General features: G+C 38.5%; 1 pseudogene across 1 annotated transcript; it reads left to right on the top strand.

Moving 5' to 3' along the window:
* The first annotated feature begins 9923 nt into the window (after window positions 1-9923).
* Window positions 9924-11380, top strand: LOC145100003 (transcription factor MYB78-like; annotated as a pseudogene). Its single transcript, XR_013704756.1, has 3 exons — window positions 9924-10255; window positions 10386-10515; window positions 10681-11380. The product of XR_013704756.1 is annotated as a transcription factor MYB78-like (transcript).
* The last annotated feature ends 11543 nt before the right edge of the window (window positions 11381-22923 follow it).

Here is a 22923-nt window from a genome sequence, read left to right as displayed (position 1 = left end):
TCTTCATCATCCAGATAACGAGCTTCGTCCGAGAAGTCCACTGTGAACCACCTTCATCTACCACCGGAGATAACCTCCCTCGTCTTTGTCTCTCATCAAGTGAAATCAGTTATGGCTTCCAATCGATTTATCTATTTTCTAAAATGAACTAGAAATAATTGACTTTCAAACTATTTGGAAACAATCGATGTTCTCAAAATCAAAATGATAAACTTTGGGTGTGTCTCTATTTATTTGGATTTAGGTGTAATGGAGGGTGGGTTCTTGTGATACATACAATACTTTGTATATATATGTGTGTGTATGAGAGAGGGCGAGGAAGAAGAAGATGAAAGAGAGAGAGAGAGAGAGAGAGAGAGAGAGAGAGAGAGAGAAAAGGGGGGGGGGAGGAGGGGGGAAGTATGGGGTGGGCCTTTTGTTTAATATTTACAAAATAGAAAATATATAAAAAAAGAAAAAAGAAATTTCAAGGGCAAAACAGTCAATTCAAGTGCTCCATGGACCAAAACGACACAAGTTTCTTAATTTTAGGACCAAAACCAAAAGAAAACCTTGATTTTGGACCATTCATGTAAGTTGGAAACTTTTTGGACCCTATTCAAAGTTTTTTGAATACCACAGAGACTAATTTTGTAGTTTTGTCTTTGTAAACTATTCCATTCTTTTTTCAATAAATTACTTATATACCCCTTTAAAATAATTTAAATAAACAAAAATTATAAAACATAATTAATGATGTGTAGCATTCTTAGACCGGAGGGTATGGGAGGGATGTTTCCCTCACTTTTTGTGGTCCACACCACCATTTCCTTCATTTTCCTTTCCCTCACCTAAAACCCAAGGAATGGGTGGGAAGCTCCCCTCACTATTTTTTTTTATTTTTTTAAAAGAAATATATTTCATACATATATTATACTCACTTTGTAGGGAATTAAAAATTATGAATTTTGATATATTTTTATATTTTTTTAGTAGGTATATAATTTTATAAATATTAAAAAATTTTTTAAAAAAACTACCCAATAGCATGAGGAGAGAGAGTGCGGCACCCCCTTCCCCCACCCACTACAAAAATATCACCCTTTAGTGGCGACACTATTACCGGTGACGTGTACTTTTAGCGGCGACAAATGCTAGAGTCGCCGCTAAAAGTATACGTCGCCGGTAATAACATCGCCGCTAAAGGGTTATCACCTGAATCCGCGTTTTCCCCCTCCATTACATCTAAGTCGTTCGATCAAATATCCAATCCAACGGTTAGGGTATCCTTATCCGCACTAACCTAATATCGACGACATATGTGTCGCCGCTAAAAGGTAAAAATGTCGCCGCTAATAGTTAGCTAAAAAATGACATGTTACCCTTCCATCCAGATTGTCGCTGGTAAAGCCCTAATTGTAGCCGCTAAAAGTGTCGCCGCTAAAGGATCTCGCAGATAAAAAAACGCACGTAGTTTCTTCATTTCTCCCATTTTGCTTTATGTTTACTGCATCCCACACCTCGCCTCTTTCAGCTTCTACCGAGTTTGTCTTCAATTAGGTTGTTCCAACTAGATATCTCCCCACATTGTGTGAGATTAAGGATCAAGGGGTGGTTAGGGCTTTTGGGACCGATTTCTAGCTTCACTTCTTGAAGAAAGGTTAGTTGATTTTGTTGTTTCCTTTTTAATTTGTATGTTAATTTCGATTTTTAGCTGCATTTGATGATTAAATGACAATAAATTGTTCAATTTCTTGTTTTTGGTGATGTTGTCTTTGGATTAGAAAAAAAATGAATTTGAATGTTGTAGTTTAGCCTTTAGAGACATTTGGTGATTATTAAGAGCTGAATTTGATGATTAAATTGCAATAAATTGTTCAATTTCAATGTTTTTGGTGGTGTTGTCTTTGGGTTTACCGGTGAGGGTATTTTCAGGTGAAGACCAATTTTTCCGGCTACATATCCGTTGATTTCCGCCACTACAGGTTCTATTATTTCATTTTTTTTGTGAATTTGGTGTATATATGCCAATGTATGTGTGTTTGATGTATATGTGGTATATGAGTATTTGGTAGAAGTATATATATATATATATATATATATATATATATATATATATATATATATATGATGTTATTATACGTATTTGTTATAAGTAGGATGTTATTGTATGTATGTGAATGTATGTATGTTTGTTGTAAATGTGGTATATGATTGTGAAATTTTTGTATTTGATATAAATAAGATGTTATGATCTATATATGTCAAAGTATGTGTATTTGGTTTAAGTAGGATGTTATTTTGTGTGTCTGTGAATGTATTTGTATTTGGTGTATATGTGGTATATGTATGTGAAAGTATGTGAATTTTCATGTTCTTGTGTATTATGTGAAAAAGTATGTGGTTTTGGTATAAGTAGGATGCTATAATTGAAAAAAAAATAAAAATAAATTATTGTTATAATTGGAAAAAAACACAAAAAAATGTTATAAAATTGTTTAAAAACTTATATACGAATACTAGAAAGTTTTTAGTTTGTTCCCAAACTAACCCCTAGTTAACCAATAAGTTATATAGTTAACTAATAATCTTCAACTTAACTTATAATCTTGCAACATATTTATACAATGTTATAAATAAATAAATATATATATATATATATATATATATATATATATATATATATATATATATATATATATTTCATAATATCGACGGTAAAAATGAACAACACAACAACATAATATAATTGTTTAAAGTACAATGCTATAATTGAAAAAAAATGTTATAAATAAAAAAAAATAGAAAAAGATACAATAGTAAGAAATGTTTTTTTATGGATATATCAAATTATTAATTTTCCTTTATTTAATATTTTATTCATTAAAAACTAATTGCTAAACATATAAAAATAAATCATTGTTATAGTTTGAAAAAAAAAACACAAAAAATGTTATAAAATTGTTTAAAACCTTATATATAAATACTAGAAAGTTTTTAGTTTGTTCCCAAACTAACCCCAAGTTAACCAATAAGTTCTATAGTTAACTTATAATCTTCAACCTAACTTATAATCTTGCAACATATTTATACAATGTTATAAATAAAAAAAAATATTTTTTAATCTTGACGGTAAAAATGAACAACACAACAACATAATATAATTGTTTAAAGTACAATGCTATAATTGAAAAAATATTATAATTAAAAAAATATAAAAAGATACAATAGTAAGAAATGTTTTTTATGGATATACTAATTGCTAAATTTTTTAATTTAATTTTTTAACTTTATTATTCTTTTAATTGTAAAAAAAATATGGATTGGAAAAAAACACAATGCTAATTCTATATACTAAACTCTAAACCCAAAATTATGTTTCAGCAACATCATGTCTATTGATAAAAGTTGGACTACTAATCTATATCAAAACCATCCCGGGTTCCAAGCAGGACTCAAAGCTTTTATCGAGAAGTCCAAGTCACACCTTGATAGTAATGGTAAAATCAGATGTGCATGTGAAAAATTTGATAACCGTTACTTCAAGTACCCAACTGCAGTTGAACGCCATATATTTATAAATGGTTTCAATAAGTCGTACAAAATTTGGATCTATCATGGTAAATCTTTTATTCCTCAAGTCGTCTTGCCAAGTAACGAAATGGCCGATTTAATCGACGATGTGATGTGAGAGTCGAGAGAAAATGATACCAACCTTGATGAAGGAACCTCGAATACGAAGGGTAGCGGCGTGGATGATGATTTTGCATAGTTGTTAGAAGAAGTGGAAACTAAATTGTATCCTGGTTGCATTTTTTCTTCCCTTGAGTTTCTAGCAAAGTTAATGCATATCAAGGTGAACAACAAATGGATTGATAGTTCATTTGATCAACTCCTTGAGTTGTTGCAATTAGCGTTTCCCAAAGGCAACAAGGTTCCCCTTTCACATTACCTAGCCAAAAAGAAACTAGAGTCTATTGGTCTGGGGTATGATTCGATACGTGTGTGCAAAAACGATTGTTGTCTCTTTTGGAAAGAACACAATACATTGCAAGTTTGTCCTGTTTGTAAAGAGAGCCGATGGATCAATAAAAACACCAAGGGTAAGAAAGTACCTCATAAGGTGTTACGGTACTTTCCTGTGACCCCTAGACTACTACGTTTATATTGTTTGAGGCACACTGCCAAAAATATGATTTGGCATAGTACCGGACGTTCAGAAGATGGTGTGATGCTTCATCTTGTTGATGGGGGACATTGGCAAGATTTTGATAAAAAATACCCCGACTTATCGAGTGAACCCCATAACGTACGCCTAGGTCTTTCAGCTGACAGTTTCAATCCATTTGGAAACATGTGTATTCCACATAGCACATGGTCGGTCATACTCACCACATACAATCTGCCATCCTGGCTTTGTATGAAAGAGTCATCGTTTCCTAGATGTTAATGATCCGTTAAGAAAGAGGTTGGACTTTAACGGGATGGAAGAGACAAGACCCGCTCCTAGACACTTTAGTAATGACTACATACAAGAGTAACTAGGTCGTCTACTAACTCGTAAACCGGGTAAACATCCTAAGCATGGAGGCGGGGAGCCAAAGCGGCAAGATTATGAGTTGAACTGGTCGAAACGAAGCATTTTCTTCGAACTCGAGTATTGGTCTTCTCTACAGTTGAAACACAACATAGATTTCATGCATGTCGAGAAAAATGTGGATGAGAGTTTGTTAGGTACTCTTCTAATGAACGATAAAAGCAAAGACACATCAAATGCACGAGATGACTTGAGAATTCTAAGCATTCAGAGAAATGAATGGTGGGAAAAAAATGGACACAAGTTTCATAGACCCCATGCAAGATACTCTTTCATGAAATCTAGTCGACAACTCTTTTCTCAATTTATAAAATATGTTAAACTATCAGATGGGTTTGGTTATAACATCAGTAAGAAAGTGAACGATACCAATACTAACATTATTGGGTTGAAATCGCATGACCACCACATTCTTATGCAACGTCTGATACCGATTGGAGTAAGAGGGTTGTTAGACAAAGACACTTATACACCTATTGTAGACCTTTGTACGGTTTTCAAGCAACTTTGTTCCAGAACATTGAAGGTGGAGGATATGAGGAAAGCAAAAGTAGACATTATTGCAATCTTGTGCAAGTTAGAATTCATTTATCCTCCAGCATTATGGTTCATTTACTTTTGCATTTACCTGATGAAGCGATTGTCGGAGGCCTGGTATGTATGAGATGGATGTATCCCATCAAAAGGTATATGAAAAAACTAAAAAACTATGTCAGAAACAAGGCGAGGCCGGAAGGTTCTATAGATGAGGGTTATGTTGCTGAAGAAATGTTCGATGTACCTTCGAGATGTAAAAAATCGTCCGGAAAGAAATGAAGAAGTTGTCATTGAAAAAACAAAGTTTTGGATGTTTGAGTCTAAATGTCGACCGACCAGCACAACTCAAATCAAAACTCTTAATATAACTGAAATGCGTAACATGGAATGGTTTGTATTGAATAGCTGTGAAGGAGTCACACAGTATATCAAGTAACTAATCTTATCTCTAACTTTCATCCTTAATTTTTTTAAATCTTTTTAAATCTATATCCTTTGGTCATCAACATAGGAATTTCAAATATGAACATCCCCAAAGTGATGAAAAGAGAGAATTTTGTAATTGGTTTCGTGAAAAGGTAATATAAATTAATAAACAAATTTGTTTCATTGATCTAACGAATACATAATACATATTAATTTATAATTGCTAGGTTCATCAAATGAAAATAGAAAACTCTCTAGAATTCCACAAAGAGTTGTCGGCTCTTGCAATGGGTCCGCAAATGAATGCTTATTCTTACACCGCATACGTAGTCAACGGTGTTAGGTTTATGGTACTTAGTCGTGACACACAACGTACAACACAAAACTATGGGGTTTTAGCGGTGGGTGAGAAAGGTGAGAAATATTATGGCCAGTTAGAAGAGATTATAGAGTTGAGGTATACACATGATTATTCAACTGTACTATTTCGTTGCAAGTGATTTGATACTCGAACAGGAGTTATTACTAGTGATACTTTCACCACTATCGATACATGACGCAAAGCATAGAAAGATGATCAACTCATATATGCTTCACAAGCCAAACAAGTGTTCTACATCAGAGAGCCAAACAATAACCATCGGTGTGTTGCCGAGCATGTTAACCATCGAAGTATTTGGGATCTACCATCGAACGATGACCGTGTCCAAAATGTTGACAATGGCTCACACGAAAATGTTGACAATGTAGATGTACTTCAAAATATCTCTTCATCCGATGCTCCACTTTTTATCAATTTCAGCATGTACTTTCAAAACATTCCTAAAGTCATTGTTGATGTAGAAAGTGCAACTGAAGTTCCTCCACCAACAAGTACAGTCAATCATGTTTCTAATTGCGAAACTGATTACAATGAGACCGATTCTGATTATGATACCGAAGAAGACACTGAAGGATATGAGGAAGATTCTGATTAGAATAGTTCTTATGTAATACGTGTTTGTAATATGAACTTTATTTGGATTTCTTGTTTAAATAGAAATGTTTATTCCTATGTAAATGTTTATTTCAATGTAATGTGTATTTGTAATAAAAATTATATTTGTATATCTTATAATTTTTCAGGAAATGATGACAATATGGCTTTTGTTTATGTATAACATGGCTAATGTTATGGGTCGTGGACACGGGGCTGATGGAGTTGAGGACCCACCTCTCCCAGGTGGTAGAGGTGATGGTTATCACGAGCGGGACGGTAAGTCTTATTATGAATTTTTATTTACTATTTTTTTCAGTTATTATAAATTAAATACCGTTTCTAATAATTTTTAATTACATTTGTAGTTGATCAACCTGCACGAAGGAAAGTTCGAGGCAAAGCGAAAAATATAAAGCTTGAAAAAGCGACCTTATGGAACCAGGGCAAACCGATTAGCATGGAATATGATAGGGATATCACATTTGATCCCGTAGGAGAGCCGAAAGACATGTTTTCCCGAGAAGTTGGAAAAAAATGTGGCAGATGGTCTCATTTGATAAATGGACTTGGAAAAAAGTTTCCCCTGCAATACAGGACACCGTATTACAACATTTAGCAGTAATTATTTATTTAAATATATTTTATATATTTAACTATAATTTTTTTTTACTTGGTTAACTTTTTTTTCTGGAGACACAGTTTGATTTGGATCAAATGTACCGGGATGTACAAGCTAATATGTTGACAGAGAGTTTTCAAGCAGCTTTGTTAAAAGGTTATCGAGAACGTAAAGCTGACGCAAAAGAGTATTTTATGTTAGCCGGAGGGTATGAAGATATCCCGGGAGCATTAGCCAACCCTCCAGAGGGTATGGAAGTTGATAACTAGAAGAAAGCAATTGAGTATTTCCAAATAGACGAACACGGAATTGCTTCAGAAAGGAACAAAAAAATCCGTGAAATGCAAACAAATGTGAATTGTGGGGGTCGAGCTCGTATACCAATACTTGTTATAAGAAGGTAACGTACAATACATGTAATTATTTATTTAAAATATAATCTAATTTTTAAAGTTAAACAAAACCTTAAGAGAGTGGAAACGTTTCGCAAAGCTCATATCGATAAGAATGATGTATTTGTTATTGTTGAGGCGGAACAAAAATATGTAAGTATTTAATTATAATTTTATCATATAGTTAAATGTTTATTTATACTTAATTGTTACTCACTTTTGGGAGTTACAGAATCGGTTAGTTGAAGAGCTGTTAGAACAAACTGAAGGTGAAAGTCAGTTAACACCTGCTCAAGAAAGAACTATGTTTGAGAAAGTATTAGGAGAGCGACGTGGCCATATTAGAGGCATTGGCCGTAAACCTTCTGCTCTCCCGCCGATTCCACAACCTTCGCAACCATCACAGGTAAAACAATCTACTTTGGTTTTGTGGTGATTATTTGCTAAAAGGTTTGGTAATTAGGTTTTTGTCCCAAGTGCAAAAAATAACAACGTACTTTGTTTTTTTTTTTTTGTCTTAGTTTAAAAATAGCAATCTACTTTAGCATCGTAAATGCATGTTGATTTGGTAATTTTGGTTTTGTGGTGATTATTTGCTAAAAAGTTTGGTAATTAGGTTTTTGTCCCAAGTGCAAAAAATAACAACGTACTTTGGTTTTTTGTCTTAGTTTAAAAATAACAATGTATTTTAATAGTTTTTGTTTATGTTTGATAATTTAACTTATAAGTTTATATATGTTGTTATTAATTATGTAGTTGTAAAATCTCCGTGCAATGCTGAATGACCCGGCATGTAGGGATGAGTTGTATTCGTTTTTTCAATCCCAAAATAATCGAGGAAACGATGGGAACGAAGATGATGGTATGTAGGCCAAGATGAGTTTTATGTTGTCAGGCTTTACTACTTGGTAGATTGTAAAATTTTAGTTGTTTTTTGTAATTACCGGCGACACTCGACATTATTATTTTTTTATATTTAATCGGATATTATGACTTTTGATATTTAATTAATTATAATCAGATGTTTGTTTTATAATTAGCAGGGACACTTTATTTTTTATATTTAATCGAATGTTGTTAGGTAATTACCGAGTACATTATTACCAACAACCAAATCGTTAATTACAAAAAAAAAAATTAAAAAATGAAAATTGTAATTACCGGCGACATGGTCATTAGCGGCGACATCTATCATTAGCGGCGACAAGTTCACCAATAGCGATGAAGTAGTAGCGGCGACTTATGGCCAGCGACGCGCCGCCGCTATTACTATTACCAGCGACAATTTGACTTATTACCGGCGACTTTTGTCGCCGCTAATGATCGTGTTCCTTGTAGTGACCTCTTTCCCGCAGGTTGCTCCCCTCACCCAAGGGATGGTGTTCCAGTGAGGGAAGTTTCCCTCTCCCCTTTCCCACTTCCATTTCGTCTGGTCTTATTGGTTCTTGCGTTTTCATATATATATATATATATATATATATATATATATATATATATATATATATATATATATATAGGGCTAGGTTATAGTGAAAACATTTGAACCTAACTCTCTCTCTCTCTCTCTCTCTCTCTATATATATATATATATATATATATATATATATATATATATATATATATATATATATATATAGGGCTAGGTTATTTTGTTTTTTACATTTATTGTGTGTTACAATGCACCAATAGGAATTTAGTAAATTAAATAATTATTTAATTAAATAATTATATATATTAAATGATATCCATAATTATAATTCTCTTTTTATGGAAACTAATTAAATCCGTTGTTAATGTCAGCAATAACATTCTTTCAGAATGAATTTGCATCTAGGTTTTTATATATGAGTTCGTACTTTGTTTCAAGACTCAATCACTTAAAATACAATAAAGTTGTATGGAATATGAAGAACGAGAATGTATTCTACTAGAATACACTCTCGTTCTTCTAGATATGAATTTATTTTGAAAGAATATTATTGTTGACATTTATGACGAATTTAATTAGGTTCTATAAAAATAAGTTATAAGTATGGATAACATTTAATATACATATAATTAATACTAAATTCTTATCGGTGCATTTTAGCACACAATATATATATATATATATATATATATATATATATATATATATATATATATATATATATATATATATATATATATATATATATATATATATATATATACTCGCAGTTTAAAAAAAATGTTCAAAAGAAGAAGAAAAAATAGAAAATCTTATATTGAAAGACGAGTTGAATACTCAATGAATGATACTCATGTTATAAGGCGAGTTGGGCCTACATGGGATATTAATTTCCTGGACACATATGTATCGTAAAACAAGAATTCTTGTATTTTTCACATAAGATATACCCACATCTTGCAAGGTTCCGAATGCATTGGCATCCATCACAAATTTAACAGAATCTCTATTGGGTGTACTTTCCTATTTCCATTTTTCAACATTTACAATAAAACCCTTCAAGGGATCTCTCTATAAGTATGCAGACCTCCACTTACTTCTCTAACACCCTAATTCTTTTGATTCTCTTTTTAACTTTCATAAAGGTCCACCAACAAGAAGATGGACAGCTCTTGCAGTGAGAACTACTTGGATGAGCTAAGAAGAGGGTCGTGGACACTCGAGGAAGACAATCTTCTTATCAATTACATCACTCGTCATGGTGAAGGCCGTTGGAACGCCCTAGCAAAATCTTCAGGTACATAAAACATGAAAAGAAACACTATTTATTCGTGTTTCGTGAATTTTATGGTCGTATATATGTTGTCTTCTTTAACAAAGGTTTGATATAGTCTTCTTTGTGTTCTTTTCATCTCTCTTTTTGACAGGATTGAAAAGAACCGGTAAAAGTTGCAGATTGAGATGGTTGAATTATTTAAAACCAGATATTAAGCACGGTAATCTTACCCCACAAGAACAAATCTTAATCCTCGAACTACATTCCAAGTGGGGTAATAGGTGAGACTACACGTATGCCAATATATATATATATATATATATATATATATATATATATATATATATATATATATATATATATATATATATATATTTGTGTGTGTGTGTGTGTGTTATGTTAAGAGTTTAAGATGATCTAATTTACTATTGTTTTCTGTCTTCAAGATGGTCGAAAATTGCACGCCACTTGCCAAGAAGAACAGATAACGAGATCAAAAACTACTGGAGAACAAAGGTACACAAACAAGCATGCCACCTTAAGATCGACTCCAATAGCAAGAGGTTTGTGGAAACACTTCGGCGATTTTGGATGCCAAGATTACTTGAACAAGTTGAACAAAACTCATCCTCATCGTCATCATCTATTTGTACATCAACATCTGAAACTGATCAAAACAACTTAAGCACTTCACCACAAACCGAAACAAACTCTAATGGTGTCCTCAGTAACATCTTCTTCGCTATCAAACAAAGCCGACAACCCTAATACGAGCTCAAGCATTTGTTCTCAGATTCCACAGCTATGGTCTTTCCTGAACATGTAAATCTCCAAACAAACCCTAATGGAGAAATCGCTTACTACGACTCATCACGCCAATACAACGACTGTTACCATGTGAATATCAGTGAATTTGACATGGGCTTCATCCATTTGGACATGCAAGCAGTGGGACCTGGTGACATGTCGGCTCCAGAATTCCAGCTTACAGAAATAGATTGGATGAAAGACGACGAATTGGCTAGCACATCTTGGAACATGGATGAATTGTGGCATTTTAGGAAGTAGGCAGTTTTTGTTGCCATTGATAGTTGGCCATGATATTATTAAAGTTTGAGTTGTATATAATGCATAGGTGCTTGTACATCTCTCTCTCTCTCTCTCTCTCTCTCTCTCTCTCTCTCTCTCTCTCTCTCTCTCTCTCTCTCTCTCTCTCTCTCTCTCTCTCTCTCTCTCTCTCTCTAAGTTTTTTGAAAACATGGTGTATTAAATAAGTTTGATAAAGTAAAAAAAGAAAGCAAAAAAAAAGGACATTGCCTAATTTTTTTCATTTAAAACCTTTTCAATTTCTATACATGTAAATTTACAAACACTTTCTATATTTCATAACTTAACACTCATTTACTAATTTTACATTATTAAACACAAATAAATTACAATTAATATCTTTTAGTTATTAGAAAAAAACAAAAGTATAAAAAGTCATTGTGATTTATCAAAGGTCATAAACTCATTATCCGTGAATTTTTTAACGAATATGGTCTATATTTCTAAAATTACATGAATGGTTTTTTTACCGAGCGTCGTTAGTGTTCATCCATTAGTATCGTGTATTTTGGTCTTATATGTGACTATGGGTAAACCATAGAGATCATTTATGTACTTCTTCTATATTTTATATTTATAAATTTCTAACTTTGTCACCACTTTATTTTTTAAAATATTATTTTGAACTTTGAAAAATATTACTTTTACCTATTTATTTTTTAAATTTTCGTATTTAACCTCGTATTATATATAATTTGATTTTTATTAATAACTTCCGTTTGTTAACCTAAAAAAAACTATTTTTACATGTTTATTTTTTTTAATTTGTAGGTATAATTCAAGGTGGTCAACGTTTCGACTTTAATTTAGAACTTCCGTTCGTTATTTTTTTTTTTAAATCACATGGTTTTTTTTATAAACTTGTCGATTTAAATTCGAGTTTGTCTAGATTTCAACGTAGTTTTTCTTTTCGATTTTGTGTTTTACTTTATGTACGTTTCCTAGGTATGAGACGGTCACATATAATATCTTTTGTTTGTTAATTTAAAAAAAAACGTATTATATTCGAGTTTGTCTACGTTTCGATGTATTTTTTTTTATATTTTGTGCATAATTTTATGTGTATTCCTACGTATCATTCGGGTCACACATAATAACTTTCGTTCGTTAGTTTAAAAAAATATATTATATTCGAGTTTTTCTACTTTTCGATGTAATTTTTTTTACATTTTTTACGTATTGGTATAGATTCGAGCTCGTTTACATTTTGGTGCAAATTTTTTTATGTTTCATGCTTATTTTTGTGTACATGTTTTTTTCGTTTGTGTTTTTTACATTGAAACGTAACTTTTATCAATACAATCATTAAAATTTAACTTACAAAATCCAATGCTTATAATTATATTTTTATCTATTATATGTGAACAAACTCATACGCATGAACATACATAAAATAAGCATCAAAACATACAAAAAATTACATCGAAACATTAAAAAAAATCAAATTTCTATCGAGACGTGCATAAAAATAAGTAAGATTTTTTTAAGTTAACGAACGAAAACTTAAATAATCAAAAACATATTATATGTGACTCGATGATAATACATTTTTTTAAGTTAACGACCGAACGTTATTATATGTAACCCGAATGATACGTAGGAATGTACATAAAATTAAACACAACAATGTAAAAAAAAATATATCGAAACATAGACAAACTCGAATATAATAGGTTTTTTAAAATTAACAAACGAAAGTTATTTATATGACACATCTCATACGTAACAAATGTACATAAAGTTAAACGCAAAAACGAAAAAAAATTACATTGAATCATATAAAGACTCGAATTTAAAACAACTTTAGAAAAAAATCATGTAATTTTTTTAAAAAGAAAAATTAACGAAAGAAACTCTAAATTAAAATTGAAATTGTAACGACCCAAAAATTAACAGTAAAAATTTCGTTTTTAATATGGCTAAAACATTGATACCATTTATTTCAAACATTTCAAATCATCATTAAGTAAAATCATCTATCAGAGTTTATCCCAAAATCATTCATTGCGAAAATCGTAGGTGTGTGCTCTGCGATCAATCCGAGTCCTTCCTTTCCAAAACGATGATACTTGAAACAATAAACAAAACCTGTAAGCATGAAGTTTAGTGCGTTTCCCGGAGCATACCACACACACAATCCACATATCACATATCATGTTAGCTATAAAAGCTACACACATATCACATAAGCAATGTATACATAAAACCTGCAAGAATGCCATGGGCTACCTCACATGGTCTTTACTTAGGACTGTCATGGGCTACCTCACATGGTCTTACATCCAATGTCATGGGCTATCCCACATGGTATTACATCCAATGTCATGGGCTACCCCACATGGTCTTTACCTAGTACTGCCATGGGCTACCCTACATGGTCTTACATCCAATGTCACAGGCTCCCCCAGGGTCTTCATGCAAAACACACAATCACATATCATATTAAATCACAGAATGACTAACACATCTATCATAATCACATAATGGGCCGACCTTGGTGCGTTAGACCCATGGGTATGGTGGTATGGTGAGAAGACTCACCTTACACTGCTGAAGTCCCGTAGACACAATTCCAACTGCTGGATGACAGATTCCCGAACTATCAATATCAAAACATCACCCAATTAATAATTGGGTTCCAACACAAAATCATAAGTCCAAGCTCGGGGTAAAAGACTGCTTTACCCCTATCTTAGCTTGATTCAACTCAAGGCTCAAATCCAAAGGCCCAAAAGTTAAACTATGAATCAAAGCCCAACATATGGCCCAATTTTCCAAATTGGGCCTAAACCTTTACATGGTCTTATTCTAAGGCTCAACTATTTAGTCCAGTCCAAACATTTGGCATTTCAAGTGGCCCAACATCTCATAATCATGAAGGCCCAATTATGGCTCATCTATGGCCCAACTTTCCAAATCGGGCCCAAACTGTAGCACCTAGTTTTTGGTACGTATTTTTTTGATTTAAGTATTTTGCATTTTGGCCTGGGACTTAGAGAGTTGAAGGCCCAACTCGTCGAGTAGGAGCGGGATAGGATGCGGGACTTAAGTATTGGACTCGTCGAGTCAGCGTCTAGACTCGACGAGTAGACTCTGACTGGACAAAACCCTAATTTCAGGACTTGCACCCTATTTAATCATCTCATTCCGCCCCCATTCATCCCTGTTGCTTCCAGAAACCCTTCATAGCAAACCTTAACTATGTGTGGAGAGATTTTAAGAGCTTTTGAGTGATCTTGGTGTTTTATGGTGTCAAGGAAGAAGGGAAAAGCTTAGAGGATCGAAGGAGGACCAGAGGAGTTTGAGTTGGTGCTTCCTTTGCAGCTTCCAGAAGGTATAAAGTCTATACCTTGCTTGTTTATTTGTTAGATCCCTTTTTGGGGAGATTTAGGGCTTTATAAGCCATATGTGGAAACCAACCATGATTGCAAGCATGGTTGGGGGTCAAACTTCAGATCTAGGACCTTTGAGGGGTCAGAAGGCAGGAAGGGGTTGCTTTTGCATCCATGGAAGGCTCCATGCAACCTAAGAGCTTCTTTGGAACCTTTTTGGAGCTTAAAGTCCCATGCATGCACGTAAGTTTGCAACTTTACGTGCTAGATCGATTGTAGGAGCCTAGATCTATCTCCTGGACAAGTATTGTACATCAGAAATCGAGAAATGAGACTTGGACAACCTCGACTCGGCGAGTCCAAGGTTTGACTCCCCTTTAATGTTTGGGTTCGAAGGAACCCGGTTGAGTGTTAGAAGGGTGTTAGAGGGTCCAAAGGAGTGACCCAACGTATTAGACTTAGCCTTAGACCTGGAGTTCATGGGACTCGACGAGTGCTAGAACAGACTCGGCGAGTCCAAGGCAATCTCCTAATAGTTGAAGATGAACTCGACGAGTTGTTCATTCAACTCGGCGAGTCAAGGACAGGACTTATTTATCAGATGAAGGTGAACTCGACGAGTTGTTCATACAATTCGGCGAGTCGGATGAAGGTTCATTCGATGTTCATATAGAAGGGGAACTCGTCGAGTCGTTGCTAAACTCGACGAGTAGAGTCGTGGATAAGGACGAGTAAAGGGTTAGGGAATCGACGAGTTGACGACCTAACTCGGCGAGTCGGGTCAACTGGAAGTTGACTTTGACTTGAACTTGGTCAGGGGTAAAATAGTCATATTACCCTAAAAGGAGATATCAGATTCTGACCAAGTGTTTTATGGGGATTATAGTCGGAGGATTTCCGGAGAAGCAGTAGACAGAGGTTTCCCGCACAGATTATCAGCAGCTACTCGTACGAGGTGAGTTACCTTCCAGTAGCGGTGGGTCTACGGCCACAATGTCGGCCCATCAGTAGGAGTTGTATGATTAGATGATTGTCTTTGTGATATTCATCTAGATTTGCTACTACCTGATATATTTATGTGCTAGTATGATATGATGCAAAGTGCTAGTGACAGTAGGGGAGATAGTCCCCAGATTACCGGTCGATAGGGCCGAAGGGGTAGTCATACCTAACCATGCTAGATAGATTATGTGATATGTGTTATGTGGTAGTAATAAGGGGTGAAATAATCCCTAGTATCCGGTCGAGAGGACCGAAGGGGAAGCCAGCACCCAGATATACTAGCCAGTATCCGGTCGAGAGGACCGAAGGGGCAGGTCGGGCACCCAGATATGCCTGACAGTATGTGTATGTTATGTGACTGTATGGTATGTGGTACGATGGGGGAACTCACTAAGCTTCGTGCTTACAGTTTACAGTTTTTGTTTAGGTACCTTTTCAGCGAAGGGGAAGGAGCTGGCGCTGTAGCAGCACATCATACACACACGCATTGATTTTCCGCACTTGAGATATTCTGGGATTGTACTCTGACATGTTGATATTATATGATTTGGGTTTTCATACGTGATACATTGATTTACAAAATGATATTTTGTTACATAGTTTTCTTATGAATGTTTTTATAATCAGTTAATTAAAATGAAATTTTTGGACTCGTAATTTGGGATGTTACAAGTTGGTATCAGAGCCCTGGTTTGAGGGATTCGGACACACCCTCGGGGGTGTCTGGACTCAAATTGAGGGATTAAAAGATTTTACAAGAAAATGGTTTTCTAAAGGATAAGTTAAAGGAGTTTTGAGAAAGAACGAAGTGTGTGATGTGCACGACCGGCCGAGATCAAGTAAGTATTCCCCAAAGTACCCATACAAGTTTATGTTATGTTTATCAGCTTCAGTAGAACATCATGCTAGAATAGGACTAAGGATCTAGGAATGATGCCTTATGTGCCTGCTTCATGTGTTTTCAGCTTTTGAGAATTGCATGCTAGTATTGAGTAGACAGCAGTATGAAAGCTTGTTTAGGTTATGCCTAATAGTATGAGCTTAGCATTATATGCTAGTACAGTTTCTCGTTATGAGGACAGGTTTGCTTGAGTAGTTTCCTGCGTTCGAATGCTGCTTGCTTTGTGCTTTATGGGACTCTAAATGATAGGAGTTAGCCATTAGGTGAGTACATCGCGTCACATGTGATTAGGGTTGAATAATCTCAGAGTGTTGGATTTGGTTTTATTGCGCAGCTCTTGTTTGAGTCTAACCGTTGTAGGGACGAGTATTTTACTCGAAGGATTATCTGAGCCTCGTTACATGTGATGGTATTCAGGTGATGGCTAATTGGCATTACAAGGAGACCTTCAGTAGCCGAGGACCGGTTTGGGTGGAGTCAGAGATTTTCCCTAGGGTAAGCCTAGGATGAGAGTAATAGAGATCGGTAGCAATAGTAGTGACTTGGTGGAGTCGAGGCGGTCCTTGAGGAAAGTACGGATAGATGTGGAAGGTAGGATGGGCCCGTACTACTGAAAGCAGAGGATCCGTACTTGAATCTAGGAAGGCTGAGGCAAGACGAAGGAAATCGTGATGAATGTGATCCCTCTAGATGTATCAGTATCACTAACGGTTGTCATCATGTATTGCAGAATGGTGGTACTATGTCCGAGGCCAGCAGTTGGTAGCTCAAGAGAGGGATCGAGTTTGAGTTCAGGCTCTGAACTAGTGGATGAGAGGCTACGCGAGTTCATCGCGTCCGAGATCATAAGAGGCATCCTTGATGCGACCCCGATCATCTTTGGGTCGATCAAGGAAAGGATTATCGAGCTGATGGAGGATCGCCTTAGGGCGTTCAGGAGTGACATGGAGACCAGCCAGTCAGGTTCACGCATACTGTCCTTTAAGGACTTCAGGGGCAGTGGCGCCCTGGATTTCCGTCGGGTGAAGGACCCCATTGCTGTCAGTCGATGGATTGCAGACATTGAGTCTGCACAGTTGACCAGCTTCTGCCCGAGGGGTCGAAGGTGAGATATGCAGCAGGGTGCTTGAGGGACAGAGACAGAGATTGGTGGGAGTCGGTTGGTGACTCTCTGGGAGCCACAACTGTTGAGGCTATGACGTGGCCAGACTATGTGACTCGGTTCAGAGCGGAGTTTGCACCTGCAGTGGAGCTCCAACAGTTGGCTAGGGAGTTCTTAGACATGAGGCCGGCGATGGAGACTGTGGCGGAGATCACCGCCAAGTTTTGGGAGAGGGCGTTACTGGTGCCCTAGTATGCGGGAGACGAGGACATGAGGAGGACCCGCTACCATGACATGCTACGAGCTGACATTCGGGAGCATGTCAGTTTCTCAGCTTGCCCTACCCTGGATTCCATGATTGCCAGGGCAAGGGAGAGGGAGATTGATCTGGAGCACATCCGGAAGAGGAAGGCCGAGGAGGGACAGGTTGTTGGGGCTTCGGGGAAGAAGCCCAAGGGATCAGATGTTGGGCCAAGAGGCCAACAGAGCTAAGGCCGCTGCAGGAAATGCGGCAAGACACATGAGGGGGCTTGTAGGTTAGGGGCGTCTGGTTGCTACAAGTGCGACAAGCTAGGACATTTTAGCAGGGATTGTACCTCCCCTGCACCTGCTATTCAGACGTCGGAGTTGCTGTGTTTCCACTGTAACCAGAGGGGCCACAAGAAGGCCAATTGCCCCCAGTTGACAGCGGCAGCGCCAGTAAGGGCGCCAGCTCCAGCGACCCTATGGATTACTGATGGCCGGCAGGGCAAGTCAGAGGCTCCAGTGGTGAGGAGCCAGGCTTTCCAGTTGACTACCGAGGAGGCACGCGCCACACCCGATGTGGTGACGGGTATGATTCTTTCTCCCTGATCTATTTATACGATGTTTATGATATTGATATATGCTCTTTGTGTACATGTTTAGGATCGTTCCATGTGAACGGTATTCTGGTATAAGTGTTGTTTGATTCATGTGCCACTCGATCTTTTGTTTCTCTTACGCTCAGCAAGAGGTCTTTTGAGTCTTCGGGCATGCTGGATTGCCCTTTAGAGGTAGAGTTTGCCGATGATCGATCGATGTGAGCATCAGCAGTATTCCGAGATTGTGTGCTGAGATTATTCGAGGAGCACTACCTGGTAGACTTGGTTCCCATACCTTTGCGGCGGAACAAGGTTATTATCGGTATGGATTGGCTAAGCCCCTATGGGGCGGTGATCGATTGCGTGCAACAGTTGGTGCGGATCAGGACCCCAAGTGGGGGAGAGCTGGTGATTCAGGGTGAGAGGCCACAATGAGGACCATCATTATGTTCGGCATCGAGGGTTAGGCGTTACCTTCAGCAGGGTTGTGCAGGATATGACACCTATGTCATGGAATTCGGGAGGCGGGTAAGGCGACGGTGAGTGACGTTCCGGTGGTGCAAGACTACGCAAATGTGTTCCCAGAGGAGCTTCTTGGGATACCTCCAGAGCGGCAGGTGGAGTTCAGGATCGACCTAGTCCCTGGTGCGGCTCTGATAGCCAAGGCACCATATCGGTTGGATCCTCCCGAGATGCAGGAGTTGTCTACACAGTTGCAGGAGCTGCTAGACAAAGGATTTATCAGGCCAAGTAGTTCGCCTTGGGGAGCCCCGATCCTGTTTGTTAAGAAGAAGGACAGGTCGCATCGCATGTGCATAGATTATCAGGAGCTAAACAAGGTAACGGTGAAGAACCGTTACCCACTTCCGAGGATTGATGACCTTTTTGACCAGCTACAGGGAGCATATTGGTTCTCCAAGATTCATCTACGTTCAGTATATCATCAGATGAAGGTCAGAGACTAGAATGTACAGAAGACTGCGTTCTGGACGCGCTATGGCAACTATGAGTTCGTGGTGATGCCTTTCGGGCTCACCAATGCTCCTGCCGCGTTCATGGATCTCATGAACCGCGTGTGCAGACCGATGTTGGATCAGTCCGTGATAGTTTTCATCGATGATATCTTGGTTTACTCCAAGACACAAGAAGAGCACCAGGATCATCTGCGAGAGGTTCTAGAGACTTTGAGAAGGGAGAACTTGTATGCTAAGTTCTCCAAGTGTGAGTTCTGGTTGCGCGAGGTGCAGTTTCTCGGGCACCTTGTCAACCAGAACGGAATATCGGTAGACTCGGCCAAGGTGGAGGCCGTGATGAGATGGGAGGTTCTGAAGTCTCCATCCGAGATTCGGAGTTTCCTGGTATTAGTCGGCTACTATCGGAGATTCATCCAGGATTTCTCCAAGATAGTCGTACCCTTGACGCGGCTGACGAAGAAGGCCGTAGTCTTTCGCTGGGGGCCTGAGCAGCAGGCAGCGTTTCAGACACTTAAACAGAGATTGTGTGAGGCGCCGATCTTAGCCCTGCCAGAGGGCGTAGAGGATTTTGTTGTGTACTGCGACATGTATATTTCGGGTTTGGGCGCGGTTTTGATGTAGAGAGGGAATGTCATCGCCTACGCTTCGAGGCAGCTGAAGCCTCACGAGGCGAAATACCCGAAGCATGATTTGGAGCTGGGGGTTGTTGTGTTCGCCCTCAAGATTTGGCTTCATTACCTCTATGGGGTCCGTTGTACCATTTACATGGACCACAAGAGTTTGAGGTACCTCATAGATCAACCGAATCTAAACATGAGGCAGCATCGGTGATTGGACGTGGTGAAGGATTATGATTGCGAGATCCGTTACCACCTGGGGAAGGCCAATGTGATGGCAGACGTGCTTAGCCGTAAGGCAGCGTCGATCAGGTATATCTGCATGAGGATGACCGTGGTGACTCCATTGTTGGAGCAGATTCGAGAGGCCCAGAAGGAGGCCATGAAGGAAGAACATCGGAAGAGTGAGCGGATTGTAGGCCAGGTTTCCTCCTTCGATTATGATAGTCGAGGGTTGTTGACCCTCCACCGAAGGGTGTGGGTACCGTACCATGGGGGTGTACGCCAGGTTCTAATGGAGGAAGCGGACAAATCTCGATTCTCCATTCATCCTGGGGCGACGAAGATATATATGGATCTTCGTTTGGACTATTGGTGGCCCTACATGAAGCGGAATGTAGCATGGTATGTGGAGCTGTGCTTGACCTGCAGGAAGGTCAAGGCCGAGCACCAGAGGCCACATGGCAAGATGCAGCCGTTGGATATCCCGCTGTGGAAATGGGAAGACATTACCATGGATTTTATCACAAAGCTTCCCAGGACCGCACGAGGAGTGGATTCGTTTTGGGTCATCGTTGATCGATTGACCAAGAGCGCCCATTTTATTCCGATTCAAGAGAGCATTTCGGCTGAAAAGTTGGCCGACATCTATATCAGGGAGGTGGTGGCACGGTACGGGGTACCAATATCGATGATTTCAGACAGAGATGTTCGGTTCACTTCCAGGTTTTGGAAGAAGTTTCACGATGAGTTGGGTACTCGTCTGTATTTTAGCACCGCCTTTCACCCGTAGACGGATGGTCAGAGCGAGCGGACCATCCAGACTCTGGAGGATATGCTGCGAGCGTGCATGCTAGACTTTGGTGGTAGCTAGGGCACTTACCTCCCATTGGCTGAGTTCTCGTACAACAACAGCTAACATGCGAGTATCGATCGTCCTCCCTTCGAGATGTTGTATGGGAGGAAGTACAAAACCCTGATATGATGAGGGTGAGGTTGGCCAGAGGGTCATGGGGAGCACCGAAGTGGTGCTCAAGACGACAGAGAGGATTCAACAGGTTCGGAGCAGGCTTCAAACTAAACAGAGTCGGAAGAAGAGTTATGCCGACAAGCGCCGTTCAGACCTGGAGTTTCAGGTCGGGGATATGGTTCTCCTGAAGGTGTCGCCATGGAAGGGTGTCATCCAATTCAGGAAACAGGTCAAGTTGGGCCCATGTACATTGGGCCTTTCAGGGTTATCGCCCGGGTGGGCAAGGTGGCATACAGGCTAGATCTACCAGCCGAACTCAGTCAGATCCACAACACTTTCCACATCTCTCAGCTGCGAAAGTGCCTGGTAGATGACTCAGCAGTGGTGCCCTAAGAGGATATTCAGGTCGATGACAACCTGAATTACATTGAGCGGCCAGTGGCGATCCTCGACCAGAAGTCGAAGGATCTAAGGAACAAGAGGGTGGAACTAGTGAAGGTGCAATGGCAGCACCGGAAAGGCTCGGAGTGGACTTGGGAGTCGGTGGATGAGATGATGGAGCATTACCCAGAGCTTTTCCAGGAACGAGCAGCAGACTTCGAGGACGAAGTCTGAAATAAGTGGGGGAGATTTGTAGCACCTAGTTCCTGGTACGTATTTTTTTTATTTAAGTATATTTCATTTTGGCCTGGGACATGGCGAGTTAAAGGCCCAACTCGTCAAGTAGGAGCAGGATGGGATGCGGGACTTAAGTATTGGACTCATCGAGTCGACATCTAGACTCGACGAGTAGACTCTGACCGGACAAAACCCTAATTTAAGGGCTTGGACAATATTTAATCATCTCATTCCACCCCCATTCATTCCTATTCCTTCCAGAAACACTTCATAGCGAAACCTAATTGTGTGTGGAGAGATTTAAGAGCTTTTGAGTGATCTTGGTTTTTTGCGGTGTCAAGGAAGAAGGGAAAAGCTTAGAGGATCGAAGGAGGACCAAAGAAGTTTGAGTTGGTGCTTCCTTTGCAGCTTCCAGAAGGTATAAAGTCTATACCTTGCTTGTTTATTTGTTAGATCCCTTTTTGGGGAGATTTAGGGCTTTATAAGCCATATGTGGAAACCAACCATGATTGCAAGCATGGTTGGGGGTCAAACTTCAGATCTAGGACCTTTGAGGGGTCAGAAGGCAGGAAGGGGTTGCTTTTGCATCCATGGAAGGCTCCATGCAACCTAAGAGCTTCTTTGGAACCTTTTTGGAGCTCAAAGTCCCATGCATGCACGTAAGTTTGCAACTTTACGTGCTAGATCGATTGTAGGAGCCTAGATCTATCTCCTGGACAAGTATTGTACATCAGAAATCGAGAAATGAGACTTGGACAACCTTGACTCGGCGAGTTGTTCTTTGGACTCGGCGAGTCCAAGGTTTGATTCCCCTTTTCTGTTTGGGTTCGAAGGAACCCAGTTGAGTGTTAAAAGGGTGTTAGAGGGTCCAAAGGAGTGACCCAACGTATTGGACGTAGCCTTAGACTTGGAGTTCATGGGACTCGACGAGTGCTAGAACAGACTCGGCGAGTCCAAGGCAATCTCCTACTAGTTGAAGATGAACTCGACGAGTTGTTCATACAA

Source organism: Lactuca serriola, chromosome 4 (genome assembly GCF_051521515.1).
Source record: "Lactuca serriola cultivar US96UC23 chromosome 4, Lser_US96UC23_V15, whole genome shotgun sequence".
In the NCBI taxonomy this organism is placed as follows: domain Eukaryota; kingdom Viridiplantae; phylum Streptophyta; class Magnoliopsida; order Asterales; family Asteraceae; genus Lactuca; species Lactuca serriola.
The sequence above is the reverse complement of the archived record's forward strand: the minus strand, read 5'-3'. Positions and strand labels throughout refer to the sequence as shown.